At 43.7% G+C, this 14,770-nt stretch overlaps 1 protein-coding gene across 1 annotated transcript in view; it reads right to left on the reverse strand.

The window, feature by feature from the left end:
- Positions 1–574: 574 nt before the first annotated feature.
- The window catches only part of ZNF536 (zinc finger protein 536), a 294,926-nt gene continuing 280,730 nt past the window's right edge, over positions 575–14,770 (reverse strand). Inside the window, exon 5 of the mRNA XM_023726956.1 lies at positions 575–3,445. The gene's annotated coding sequence lies outside the window, so the exon portion shown is untranslated. The remainder of the gene's footprint in view (positions 3,446–14,770) is intronic.

The following is a 14,770-nucleotide window of genomic DNA, read 5'->3' on the forward strand; positions in this document are numbered from 1 at the left end:
TTACCTCTGATGCCATCAACTTGATTACTCTTTGTTCTGTTCCTTTTCTTCTGGAGGAAGAATTCAGATCATCCTCTGATAATTTGGAGTAAAAGGCTTCCTTGCATTTAATGAATTTTTTTGTTAAGTTTCTACCAGTAAAGGGGAATGATAGATCCCAATGCTCTAAGTGTCTTATATAATTACTGTAATATAAGGAGCATTACTATTTCCATAGGTTTTATTTTACTGAGACAGATGTCTGAAAGCCTTTGAAGAAACGTAGTTCATACACACGTGGGCATGTGCACACATACACGCACGCACGCACACACGCACGCACACACACACGCACTCACGGTGTATACGGCATAGAGATTCATTCAGCTTGCAGGAGCACAAGGCTGCGGGGACAGTCCTTGCTGCAGAGTACGGCCTGGCTTCTAAATCCGTGGGGTTTGACCAGAGTTTAATTCTTGAAAGTCTGACAAAGCTGAGCAAATAGTTTTGACTCCTCCTAGTAAACATGAAAGTGAGGGAAGAAGGGATTTTTTCTTCCCCCAGAGGTAGAGGTTTTATTGCGTAAAACACTGGATAAAACTGGACTGCTTCAAAGACATTTTATTCTAACAGCAGAAAGAAAACAGTCATTGCTGAAAAAACAACTTTTAATACTTTCTATACCAGAATAAAGTTCTGTCAACTGATGTATTATAATAATAAATAATGACCAAGAATAAACTTTAAATACAAAGTCTTCTACTTGTTACAAGCATAGCAACAAAATCCTCTACGCTATCCATCTCAGATTTCCTCCGAGATAGATTTTTTTTTTCTTTGCGTAGGAATGTCGACAGTATTATGACCAGCATCACAGACTACAGAAGTTACAGGGGAAAACTTGACATGTTTAGATATGAGAACCTGATGGCATTGAGCAATTGACACACCATCACTGCAGCTGTCACTTGTTCGTGTTACAAGTTACAAATGTTCTGGAAAGAAGGCCTGTGGCACAGGGGGAAGGAAGGACGGTAGCATTGGACGAAATGGAATGAACACACACGCCACAAAGAGGGGATGGTCCCAATGTCACAAACAGAATTATTGCCTGTCGCATCTGACGATGCTCAGAAGACACAAAAGAATACCAAAAGAGCTCCCGAAGTGCTTATCGAAATGGAATGTAGCTCTCTTCTATTTTTTTCCTTCTTTTTTTTTTTTTCTTTTTTCTTTTTTTCTTTTTCTTTGCTAAGATACCAAAGGCGGGGCAAACACACGGGAAGCAAGCAACTGCCACACTCACCAAACACGGTAGTGCAGTTAAATTCTAAAGCTTTACTACAGTCAGAAAGTTTCCAATAACATTTCAATCCTTTCTCGAGGATCAGAGAAACAGTTGCATTAAGTTTATCAACTCGATTTAAGTAAGGCAGTGAGAACTATACTAGAAAAGCAAGAAAGCAGCTTGCTCTCTGCCAGATGGGTCCACGTGGCACGGCGACCTCATTGAAACGGAAAGCTCCATTAGATGACACCCTTCCGAGAGCATATGCAAACCCTATTCCTTATGAGCCTGAGAGTTTTTCTGGTCTCAGGGTAGCGCTAAGATTTTTATTTACGTTGATTGCAGTTTAGTATTTTTGTACACTGCTGTAGGCAGAGTTGAAGTTTTTAAGGCCCTGGGGTTTTTATTCTGTGCTCCCAGCCTGCAAGGAAATAGTGACTTTTTTTTTTTTTTTAAAAGTCTGAATGATTTTGTTTTTCTTAGAAGAAGTGAATACTTCAATACTTCTCTACCATCACAAGCAACAGCACCAATTTCGTGTCAGTCAAAGGAAGTGTGTGAAAAGGCTGAATTTTTACACTATCTCAGCAGAGTCAAGAGTAAGCCTTTAACTAGTCTTCTTGAATCGTGGTTAAAAATGAGTTAAGCGTTTCGTTATTGGCCCTGAAAATCTCCCTTGGTGTGGTGTGGAACTTGATCAATTTGGAGTATCCAATCAGTAGAAAATCTAAAATCTACAAAAATATAGAATACATTTGTTTTACAAAAACAGACATCTTAATGCAAACAGTTGTCTCCATTAGAGATAGAGAGCAGGATGTTAGATCTGGATTTTAATACAAGCTATTTTCTACAAGCCTGCTGCAGAAGAAAATCGTGCTTTACGTCTGTGACTCTTATAAAAAGAAACACACACAAAAATTCTGATGAGGACTAGGGCAGTCTTCATTGGGGTAAAAATTTCTAAATCATAATAAAAAACAATCTTTGTATTAGTACGTAAATTTCAACTTCTCATCAGCACCTTCTGTGGATAGGGTTGGCTAGTATTTCTAGACACCATTTTATATAATGTAACCCTCTATGTTTTCAGTGGCAATCTTTCTTCATCCAAAAAAAAAAAAAAAAAGACAACCAAGAAAAAAGCCTTTTCCTCAATACTGCAATTGGATCTAAAAAAAGGAATTACTCATCAAACCTGCAGTGGACACTTGTCTGCAGACACTTCCTGACCATCAATTCATTCGGTGGTGGATTTTTTAAAAATGAAAATTTAATATTCCCATCCTCTGCAGTGCCGGCCAGCCCCGGCGCTGGCTGCGGGCCGTCTAAGATTTCTGCCAGAGTGCAGTTGCGACACCACGGGGATTGATTTTCTCTGCAGTGTCCGCTCCAGCCTGACTGGCACCGGGGCTTCCGCCCAAGACATCTCATTACGGTGCTAGGCAAATGATAGCAGCTGGTGTCAGATTCGAAAGGTGTTTTCAACAATGAAAACACAGCCCCTCCATCTTCAAGGCAACACTAAATCATGGAGATGGTATCGTTTTTCGGTTCAGAGCATTATTTTTGGACAAAGATGACTTTAGAGTTGGAAGAGCCCCCAGCCTCGGGCAGCCCGGAGGACACCAAGTGTTTTTGAAATCACTTTTCTCCCACCTGCGTTATTTGGAAGGCCTTGTTGCCGGGTAACAGTTTAGCAGCCATTTTCAAGGGCTGGGTTTTTTTTTTTTTTTAATATATATATAGATATATTTAAAATCTTTTTATGTTCTATACACTTGTGGGTGGGGAGGGAGGGTTGTACATGATTTTTTTTTTTTTTTTGCTTGGAATGCAGTTAGCAAAACTCTTTTTTTTTTTTTTTTTTTTTTACCAATTGCATAACCTTAACACGGTGTAAAATAATATTGCAATATACGGATTGGTTCGCTCAGTTGCGCTCCTCCTGGGCCTTGCTACCCTCCTCCGTTAGCTCAGCGGAGCTCCCGGCCTTGCCAGCTGGGGGTTCCTCGAAACTCCCAGCAGCCTCTGTGTCGACTCTGGAGCGCTTGAACCTGCGGTCGGGATACTGGCTGTTGTCAAAAGGCATGCGATGAACGCAGAGGACGTGGGTCTTCAGGTTCCCCTTCTGAGAGGCACTGTAGGGACAGTATCGGCACTGGAAGGGCCTGTGACCTGCAGACAGAAACAGTGGTCAGTCAGCCCTGCTGTTCACTGCCCCCCCATGCCCAAAGGAGCATGAGCATTATTACCAATATAACTATTACTATTATATTATATTGCGTGACTATCATTGTCATTAATATTTGTGAAAATAACAATAAAAATAAAAAATAACAACAAAAATAACAGTATTATTATTTGTGAAAACCAAAATTTAAAGGATATTTCTATCCAATATATTTGGCACTTAAAGAGGGATTTAAAAGGTCTTTCCATTCTAGACAGATTTTTAAATTCAGACTTTCTGGGTTATAGAAGAGAAAGAGTCCAATACCTGGACCCTCTACACCAGGGTTCGGCAAATGTTTGCTCTAAAGGGTCAGAGAGTAAATATTTCACGCTTGGCAGGCCGAGAGGCAAAACTGAGGGCGTTGTGTAGGTAATTGTATAACAAGAGAGAAAATACAATTTCCAGAAGCTTTTTATTGGTGAAATTTGAAATTTTATTGATGGATGCTTAAATCTGAATTTCATATAATTTTCTGTGTCATGAAATATTCTTATTGTGCTTGTTTTTTTGTTGTTATTCACCGCTTAAAATTGTAAATGCCATTCTTAGGGCTCAGGCTGTACACAAATAGCCTGTATGTGGATTTGGCCTGCAGACTATCTTTGCTGAGCCCCGCTCTACATGAAAACCATAAATCCCTCCAACTGAACGTCTGACTCGGGTCTCAACATAAAGCTGGGCCACGTTCTTATCCTCCCACTAACTCATTACTGATAAACAAACCAAGCACGACAAGGGAGTCTGTGCTTGGGGTGGTGCTGAAAGATAGTGGCCGTTGCCCAAGCCTTGCTCTTGGACGGAGTTGAACGTGCTGAGCTGGAGTGATTTATGGAATCTCAGGGTTTCAGATGGAGGCAGCAGAAGGTATCAGGGCAGGGACCAGGATGATCAGATAATCAAGGCCAGCAGGAGTTTTAACAAGTTAGATTCTGAATAGTAACCCCGAAAATAAACTTCTCTAGAAAGGCTCTAGTTTGGAAGAAAAGATGGATTCTTGGGGAAATCCATCTAACCCTCCAAGCTGGATTTCTCTCTTTTAATTCACAGCAGCCAGGCGCACATTTCTGCCGTCTTGAGGAGCTCGTGAAGCCTCTAGTTTAGACATTATACAGAGCAATCATCCCCCGCCCTCATGCTGGGAAGCTGTTGATGGCCATTCCCGGGAGCTCATGAGTGCAGTCCCACCCAGCACCAGGAGAGGTCAATGCCCACAGCTGGGTCTCATTTGCTCGGAAAAATAAACAAGTAAATAAATGAGTCCAACCATTTACTCCAGAATACATCCAAACAGCATATTCCACGCTTTTTCTGGAGCAGTAATAGCAGAAGGTCTGTGCAATCTACTTGGCAAAACCATCTTTTCCCTAAGAATCTGGAGGCCAACCAAATGTTTGGAAGCTGAAGCCCACTTTCCCACCAAATTGCACAGAATGCTAGATTTCTGCTTCTTTCTTACTGGGTTGCAAGAGTCAATTTGCCTCTTCTTCCCTCACAGCCAATTGGTCTCCAGAACCAATCCATTCTGCCTATTGAATCTTTCTTTCTTGGTTCTCGCCTTCAGAGCCCAGGGCACTCTGGACCAGCTCTTGCCTACACTGTGAGCATGGCAGCCTGCAGAAGGCCTCCAGGTTCCGCAATACCAGTTCATCCTCCCCAGAGACACCTGAGAGAACTCCTAAAGCAGCGGCTCAGCCTGTGATTCCCTTGCCCCAAATCGCTGATGGCCACCTATCCCCTAAGGGATAACCAGGACCTTCATGGCTCAGTACCATCATCACCTCTTTTATCACCCTTTGCCCACACCAAACCAAACCATCAGATAGTTCCTAGAAATAGGTTCCATTCTGCAGCATCTCCAGGCCCTTACTTGTTCTACTCTCTACCTGAAATGCCACATTCATTCTTTACAGGCCCACAGCCTACTCTTCATTCAAGACTCTGCTCCGTGGGATGCCTGTTTTATGGATCATTGTGTATGCCTTGGTCCCCTGGGAGATGTAAGTTCTGGGCCATCTCAGTATCATTGGTGCCAAGCCCAGTACCTGGCATAGAGCAAGCAGGAATGAACAGTTTGTGGGACTGAAATATTATCTTACTGTTTCACCTTGCCTTTTTTTTTTTTTTTTTTTTTGGAAGAAATTATAAATCTTTGGGTAGAGTTTCTGCTTCTTTTGTTTCTACTGTTGGATCTAACACAAGGCTGAAGTTGATCAACTTTCCTAGTTGCAAAAGTCCATTTACAAACCTGCAGACTTTGTAGTTAAGAACAAAATGAAACCCAAGAAAAGTGTGTTTGCCATTGGCCTTTCCAGAAAGCCTAACTACAGCAAGAAGAGCACAGATATCAGCAGGAGGGGACTGCACCATGATTGTCACTTAAGAGAAGCACTCACCAGTGTGATTTCCCTCCTGCCTTCTTGCAACCCAGAACCACCTTTAGGGCTTGGTCACCTCTCCCATGGATGATGAGGAAGGGCCTGCGTCAGATGGGGGGGGAGAACTGAGATTCATGGTTCTAAGGTGGATTTAATTATCGTACAAAGAATGTAAATGGTCTCTGCTCTTCATCACCTTGGATTTAGGATATAGTCTCAAAGGAAGACTTAGGATGCCAATTAAGGCACAGGACCAGTTGAAGATCTTCCTGAAGAAACTGGGGAGAAGAACTGAGACACTAGGAACCTAAGAAAAGTTTCTAAAGTTTCTTCCAAAGCTTCCCAGATATGGACTGTGTTTTCTGTGTCCTACCAAGGACAGCTCTGGCAGTTCACAGGGGCCACCACAGGCCCTTGATGTGGGACGACCACTATCCTGATTATCATGGCTCAGATAAATCTGGGGCTAACTCACCAATGTATTTATTATATGGCAAAAACTACATTGATTAGGAATATCACTGTCAAATGACAAGTATTTATAAGTAAAAATAAAAATAAATAAAAATAAAATTCTTGGTAACATGATCCAAATTAGCTAGGAGAACTAAGAAGCAAAATGCCCAAACCCTGGTATTGTACCACAAGTCTCCAAGATTCATATTGCTTCTTTCATGTTTCCACTGTTTTTGTTCATCTACCAAAGCTGTTTATTATAATTTATACTATCATTGTTGAATATTAAGTTTCTGTGTGACTTCTGAAACATGTGGAACCTCCCCTCTCTGCAAATGTATCACCACAGGAGCCATGCAGCATGCAACTTAGAGAACCTCAGATATCTTCCCCAGCCCCCACAACGAAAGCCTTTTCTGAATTGGCCAATTTGGCATAAATGCTCTTAGTACATTTTTCCCACTAATTATTTTACAAGATTAATCATGGTTTTATCCTGTTCACGTTCTGAATCTTTATTTCTCGGTAGAATCAAATATGTACAATGTTCCAGCAGATTTGGATACTTCAGTGGTGAAAACATTCATATTGCATTGGTCTTCATCTTAGCTTAGGTGAGATGGAAGTCTATACGTAAATATATATAAATCTATGCATGCGTACATTTATAGAAGGAAGTCTATAAAATATCAGAATAATAATAAACTCTGATCTTGCAATATAGCTCGTAACTGGAGTTTTTATAGAGAATAATGGTAGTACCAAAAGCCCGCCACAGGCCTACATTCCACGGTTCTTTACATACACTTTTGCACGTCGATCTTCATGTTTGAGCTTTATGACAGCTTTGCCAAGACATGGTATCAGCCCCATTGTCCAGATGTGGGAGTTAAGATACAGCAAAACTGGAAAGTTGACTTTAAAACAAACTTCCAAAGGATATAAGGTACCCAGACTCCCTAAGTCTCCAAAATCCTTATAAGGAGCATGATTACAATACACATAGATGATGCATTACTTTAGACACAATTACAATGAATGTTTATAGGGTCCCTCTCTATCTCTTTCTGTCCCTGTTTCTCTCTTCCTTTGGGCTGTTTGTTGAAAAGTTCTCGTGAGATCTAGGAAAATGTTCCGAAGAAATGAGAGGATCACCCTGAGGGAAGGTCATTGTGAAGAGTTATGATGGGTCTAGAAGGCATTGATATTCTCTCAAGAATCAAACGTAAGTGAAGTGTTGGTCCTTTGATGATGGGAACACATACTCCCAAACAGAAAGCTGTTGCAATGAAAGCACTTTTGGAAACGTGGTACATTTGTGAGTACAGCTAAATCTGGATGAGAAGTTTTAAACTTCTGTATTCCATTTGTCCATATGAAGTCCCTGACAATGATGTTGAGGTCTGTTGGCTTTTGGTCAGAGAGCACAGGCAAAGGGCTTCAGAACAAACCCCAATGCTGAGAGCTCCACTAAGTACTTTACTTCGGTGTTTAAAGGTTTGACAGAAAAAGGGACCTGCCTGAAAGGAGAGGCAGCAAGAGAGGTCCATGGAGATCTGCTGGGAGCTTTCTGACTTTCTGCTGGGCTAGGAATGTGGCCTGGAGAACATCAGATCTCCAGATGGAGGTAGGTCAACCCATCCCCAGAGAAGAAGTTGCTGCAGCCCTACAGGGTGAAAGGAAAGCCCCTCAGTGTCCTGCAAAGATCCAGCCACCCCATTTTAATGAGATAAAATGCCAGTCATGCTGGCCACACCACCTTGGTGATGGAGTTGGCCATTCACCAGAGTCTATAGGTGGCAACATACATGCTAATGTTCATCAATTTTCACAAAGCAAATGGAGTTTTAACACAAGGGTCCAAGAGCCTTTCATGGTAGTTGAATTTAAGAAGTAAAGACACCCACCCTGTCAGCTCCCCATTAGAAAAGAGCTTCAGGTAACAGCCTCTCCCAAGTTTAACCCCACGGAGAAGCACCACAATCCAGGGCTGGCCTTTGGCCAAAAGTGAAGGCTGAGGTTTCTCATGATTTAGCACCTTTACTTTTCTTTCAGGTCTCCTTCTTGCCTGCAGTAGGTAGTGTCAGATCTGGCAAAGAATTTGGGTTTAGGGTGGGAAGCCATAGATTTCCTCCCTCACGAGGTTGGTTAGCTACTTAACTCCCCAAACATGAATTTCTCTCCATCTGACCTTGAGTAAGAAACTTCCTGTCTCAGGGTTTCAGTTTCCATGACTTCAAAACAGGGAAATAATAATAATACCTACACACAGTAATGTCGTGAGGATCAAATGAGATAATGTGACAGTGAGTTGTAAACTATAAAGAACTACACAAGTTTCTAATCTATAAGAACTATACGATGATTATTATTATTGTTTTCATTGTTGTCATCGTGTTGTTTAAGCTGGATCAGGGAGGCTATGCTTTGTTCTTCATCAAAAATACTGATTCAGCAAGTATTTCGTGTTCCACTGTTTCGTGTTAGCATGACTCAGGTTGTCTTTGAAGCTTAAGTTGCTGTCTCTCTCTGGGATATTTGCCTTTGAACCAGGGCTCTGGGACACTGGAAGACCTTCAAAGTCCAAAGCAACTAGTTCTCAACAGTTGCATTTCACTTGGAGTCAGTTCAATCAATGTGGATGCGGTATCTGCTGTGTCAGGCCCAGGGCTTTGAACTGGTTTGGACTAGTTCAGTCATGGCCAATAAAGCAAAACCAGAAGAGACTCGAATTTTTAAAATTTGGGTGATCCAGAACCAGAATGGGAAAAATTATGGGTCAAAGCCCTAGAATAGGAGGCTCCAAAGAGGCATAGAAAGCCCCTTCAGGAGCCTGATGTATGAGATTGGATTATTGCCGGGACTGAGGAGGGCAACACATATTCAAAGCGGCACAATCGGCTGCCATCTTTGAGTCGGGCTCTGATGTTTTCCACTCTGTGTAGAGTCCTATGGGCAAGAGATTTGGTTGCTGTGCAATGTGTACGATGCCCTTGTTTTCTAGGAGGGAGATTAAGTTTCTAGCAGGACTTCAACCCGTAATTTTTCCTGTTCTGGTTGTGGTTCCGGGTCACCTAAATTTTTAAAATTCAGGTTTGTTCCAGTGTCTCCTCCTCAGCCATGACTGAACTAGGAAGAACTGGTTCGAAGCCCTGGCCAGAGCTTGTGCCGAAAGGAACTCACCACTTAGAGGGCATTGGTCTGGTGCCCTAGTGGCACAGCGGTTAGGGGCTCAGCTGCTAACCAAAAGGTTGGCAGTTCGAATCCACCAGCCACTCCTTGGAAACACTATCGGGTAGTTCTACACTGTCCTATAGGGTCACTATGAGTTGGAATCAACTCAACGGCAATGGGTTTGGTTTTTTTTTTTTTTTTTTTTTTGATTGTTTGGTCTGGCAAGAGGCTAGGCCCAAAACAACACCTTAAGGCAGTGTAGTTGGGGTGTATTAGGGGTGATTGACACGTCCAAGAGCCCAGCCAGGAGGAATGTGAACCTCTATGAGTCTCTCCATCCTCGTCTCACTAAAGCCCCCATGCTGTGTTCCCTCTGTCCACAGAGGACTGCTCTCTGTTCTCTAGTACTTCATGTGCTCTCCTGCCCCAGGCCCTTTGCTCAATCCTTCCCTGTTCCCTCAATCTGGAATTCTCCCTCCCCTACTTCATCTATTGCTGCAGTCTCATCCTTCAGCTCTCAGCTCAGCTGCCTCAGCCTCAAGAAAGCCCTCCCTGATTACCCCAAGCCCAGCCACAGCAGCCTGAGAGACACAATCACAGCAATGTCTTCTCCTCACAAGAGCTTCTAACAACAGTTGCTGAACAGACAAAGCAATTGCATCTGTCTCCCCACTAGCTGTCAGCTCCACATGGCAAGGACTGTAGGTGGTTTATTATCATTGCCATTGTTGTTGTTGTTGTTGCTGATTCTCACCACCCTGCACAGTGCTTAGATATCCAAGCACTTTTCAAGCAAAAAAATGGATGGATGGGATGGATGGATGGATGGATGGATGGATGGAGGAAGGGAGGGAGGGAGGGATGGATGGATGGATGGATGGATGGATGGAAGAAAGAAGGAGGAAAGCAGCCGGGAAGGAAAGGGAGAGGCATGGTACTTTAGACAGAGGGATATGCCTGAACAGAGACCCAGGGACAAGAGGCACATGGCTGGTGCAGGGACCTATGAGGAGGTCAGTGTGGTGGAGGTGAAGCCTTGAGAGAAGAGGTGAAGCTTGGTGGGGGAGGTGGGCAGGGCCAGGCTCCCAGACCCACTGAAAATCTTGGACTTCATTCTGTGGGAGAAGGGCCATGGGAAGGTCTTCTCAGCCTGGTGACAGAACAATCTACTTCTGTAGCCAGCCCAGGCTCTGACAGTGTGGCCAGACGGGAGCCCCCACCACCACCACCACCCCACCTCGCTCCCCTCTCTCTGCCTCTCACTTTGAGGCCATCAACATTTCCCATCACTGCCATGTGAAAAGTAAGTACAACATACATTAATTTGTATTGTCACTGCTCCGTAGAGCCGTGGTAAAGAGCACATTCATTTTTAATCCACTATGAATAATATATAAATATGTATACAGTGTGGAGGGTCAAGAGGAGTAAGGAGAAAGCAAGTCGTACATTGTTTATAACAAAACTGGGGAAACGAGATATTTTTCTTACTTGCTACGATGGAAATATCTGCTCTTTTCTGTACCTAAGGGGGAGTGGAAAATGCCTGCCCTTGGGAGGACTATCCATTAATTACAGCTCAACAGTTGTGGGCAGCTGGTTTCATGGAAGGGATGGGGCTGCATCTATACGGCATGCAGACTTTCCAAACTGATGCCTTCTCCTCAGGTGTGGGAGAGGAGTAGGTGACCGACTTCTGGTCTACCATCAGTTAGGGTCAATGTGAAGCTTAGGGTGGTGAGAGTGCCTGTTGGTGAAAACCTTCTGACACCTACCCCTCAAGCACATTTACAATTGGTCCTCACAACTGCCAGGAGGTAGATATGGCAGAGAGCGTTCTTCCCATTTTACAGATATGAAAAGCAAGGCCAGGCAGATAAAATGATTGTCCAAACCACAGCTAGTGGGTTTCTGATCAGGAGTTCAACCTTAGGATTCTCTCAAAACATGTACTCATCTCTCTGCCCCTCCTGTCACTGTCTGTAAACCTCTTATTGGAAGATTCTCTACAAATGCTCCAAGAGGGAGTCCATGAACATCCTGAAGGGGTGTGAGCAATCGTGCACGCACAAACACTTGTACACACCCACGCACATGCACACCACATGCCCCTAACGCTCACAGGCACCACTGTCCCCTCGAGAAGCCCATCAAAGGCTAGCACTGAGCGTTTGTCTGGCACCAAGTGACAGGATTTGTAGGTTCTCTGTGGAAGCTCCCGCCACACAGCTCCCTGAATCCAAGGTAGCCTACTTCCATGAGCACACATTGAGCACCTGCTGCATGCATTATCCCAACCAGATTGCTGTTGGAATTATGCAGTAGTTTCAGTGCCACAGGGATAGGAGGGGCATCTATTCTGCACACCTGGCACAAAACCCAGCCAGCACATGCTGAATGACTGAGCACAAGTCTTGAGGTCACCTTCAGGGAGTTTACAACCTGGATGGAGACCCAAGTGTGAAGAGGAAATGACCAAGTGTTCTTGACAAAAGGACATCAAACTGCTTCTGAGCAAGTGTCCAGTCTCCAGTCTGCAGATCACTCTAAGGGGAAGGGACCCAAAGAAAAGACACACACGCACAGTTTTGCCAGAGGTAGGGACTGTACATGGGTGATAGCGGCTCAACTCCCAGTTGAAACAAGGGCATTCCAGAGGGAGGAGAAGCAATCCCCAGAATCATGGGACAAGAAAAGTACCATGTAAAGTCCATAGAAAAAGAAGAGGGTCATGCATGTCAATGGTGGAAATGGGAGCCCCCGCCCCAGGTAGATGCAGTGAAACAGGCAAATCTCCTATGCCTTCACACCGTCAAGCCACCTCTCAGATCAGGGCAAGCCTTTAGGTCAAGCACACTGGGGCCTTTTATTTTTCATTGAAATAAACGAAAAAAGACAACATGTTGGAAAATGAAAGCAACATCTCTTCCATGTCTTCTAAATCAGCCCTGGCCATAACCCTTTTACACTTCGGGTAGGTGAAGACCCCTAAAAAAGTGGAGAGGATGGGAGAATCCTGGCTGACAGAGCAAAAATCTGAGGCCAGGCCCCAACCTGCAGTAGCCCAAGGCTGGCCCAGCTGGATAGGCTCACTTTCCTTTTCCATTCTGGAACATCTTGGGAGCATGGGATCTTGGAGTATTTCTAAGCTAATGCAGAAGGATCTCCTGCAGCCAAGCTTTACAGGACTGTCTTCAGAAGAGACCAGGTGAGGAAGCGGACAGAAGTAGCCGTCAGAAGCACTGAAGTGGCCCTCAGAAGGCCAGACTGGAGCTTGGGTAGAACCCCTTCCGAGAGGTACCAAGAGGTGCTTCTTAACAACAGCAATGCTCCTATTGTACCCCTACTGGAATCTGCTAGATGTTGAAACTAAAGACATTTGCAAAATGCATGCTGGTTGGTGGGACTGCAAAATGATACAACCATTTTGGAAAACTATATGATGCTTCCTTACAAAGATAGAAATAGAAATATCATATGATCCAGCAATCCCTCTCCTAGGAATATATCCTAGAGAAAAAAGAGTCATCAAACGAATAGACATATGGACACCCATGTTCACTGCAGCATTGTTCACAATAGTAAAAAGATGGAAACAACCTAGATGCCCATCAACAGATGAATGGATAAACAAACTATGGTACATACACACAATGGAGTATTACACAACAATAAAGAACAATGATGAATCTGTGAAGCATCTCACAACATGGATGAATCTGGAGGGCATTATACTGAGTGAAATAAGTCAATCACAAAAGGACAAATATTGTATGAGACTACTACTGTAAAAACTCATGAAAAGGTTTACATACAAAAAGAAACAATCTTTGATGGTTACGTGGGAGGGGAGGTGCAGGGGGAATACTAAACAGACAATAGATAAATGGTAACTTTGGTGAAAGGTAAGACAGTACACAATACTGGGGAAGCCAGCACAACTTGTACAAGGCAAGGTCACATAAGCTCTGTAGACACATTCAAACTCCCTGAGAGACCGAATTACTGGGCTAAGGGCTGTGGGGACCAGGGTCTCAGGGAACATCTAGTTCAATTGGCATAAGATAGTTTATAAAGAAAATGTTCTACATTCTACCTCCGTGAGTAGCATCTGGGGTCTTAAAAGCCTGTGACTGGCCATCTAAGATACTCGACTGGTCTTACCCCTTCGAGAGCAAGGGAGAATGAAGAAAACAAGATACACGGGAAAGATTAGTTCAAAGGACTAATGGACCACAACTACCACAGCCTCCACCAGATTGAGTCCAGTACAACTACTTGGTGCCTGGCTACCACCACTGACTGCTCTGACAGAGATCATAATAGAGGGTCCCAGACAGAGCTGGAGAAAAATGTAGAATAAAATTCTGACCCCAAAAAAAGACCAGACTTACTGGCTTGACAGAGACTGGAGAAACCCCGAGGGAAGGGCCCCCGGCCACCATTTTAGCTCAGTAATGAAGTCACTCCTGAGGTTTACCCTTCAGCCAAAGATCAGACAGGCCCATAAAACAAAATGAGACTAAAGGGACACAACAGCCCAGGGACAAGGACTAGAAGGCAGGAGGGGCAGGAAAGCTGGTAATAGGGAACCCAAGGTCGAGAAGGGATAGTGTTGACATGGTGTGGGATTGTTAACCAATGTCATAAAATATATATGTGTATATACTGTTCAGTGAGAAACTAGTTTGTTCTGTAAACCTTCATCTAAAGTACAATAAAATAATAATAATAAAAGTCCATCAGGGAAAAAAAAAAAAAAGCATCCTGGTAGGTAAGAAAATGGCTCCACCACTCGTCTGTCAGTTCGTTGTACTGTGCTGGCTTGCATGTTGCTCAGATGCTGGAAGCTATGCTACTAGTATTTCAAATACCGGCAGGATCACCCATGGTGGACAGGTTTCAGTGGAGCTTCTAGGCTTAGCCAGACTAGGAAGAAAGGCCTGGTGACCTACTTCCAAAAACTAGCCAATGAAAACCTTATGGATCACCACAGACTATTATCCAGTATAGTACTGGAAGAGGAGTCCCCTAGGTCAGAAGGCACCAAAAATACACAGAGGCTGCAACAAGGGACTCAAACGCACCAACATCCATGAAGATGGTGCCAAATCTTAGCAATATTTCCTTCTGTTAAACACAAAGTCGCTGTCAGTTGGGGCTGATAAAATTGCAGCTAACAGCTACATCACAGGGCCCACTGGATATGTTCTCAGTTTGGCTCCAGAGAGAGGCCACCTGCCTGGGAGGAATTCACCTGGC

Source organism: Trichechus manatus, unplaced genomic scaffold, assembly GCF_000243295.1.
Source record: "Trichechus manatus latirostris isolate Lorelei unplaced genomic scaffold, TriManLat1.0 scaffold00014, whole genome shotgun sequence".
NCBI classification, from domain to species: domain Eukaryota; kingdom Metazoa; phylum Chordata; class Mammalia; order Sirenia; family Trichechidae; genus Trichechus; species Trichechus manatus.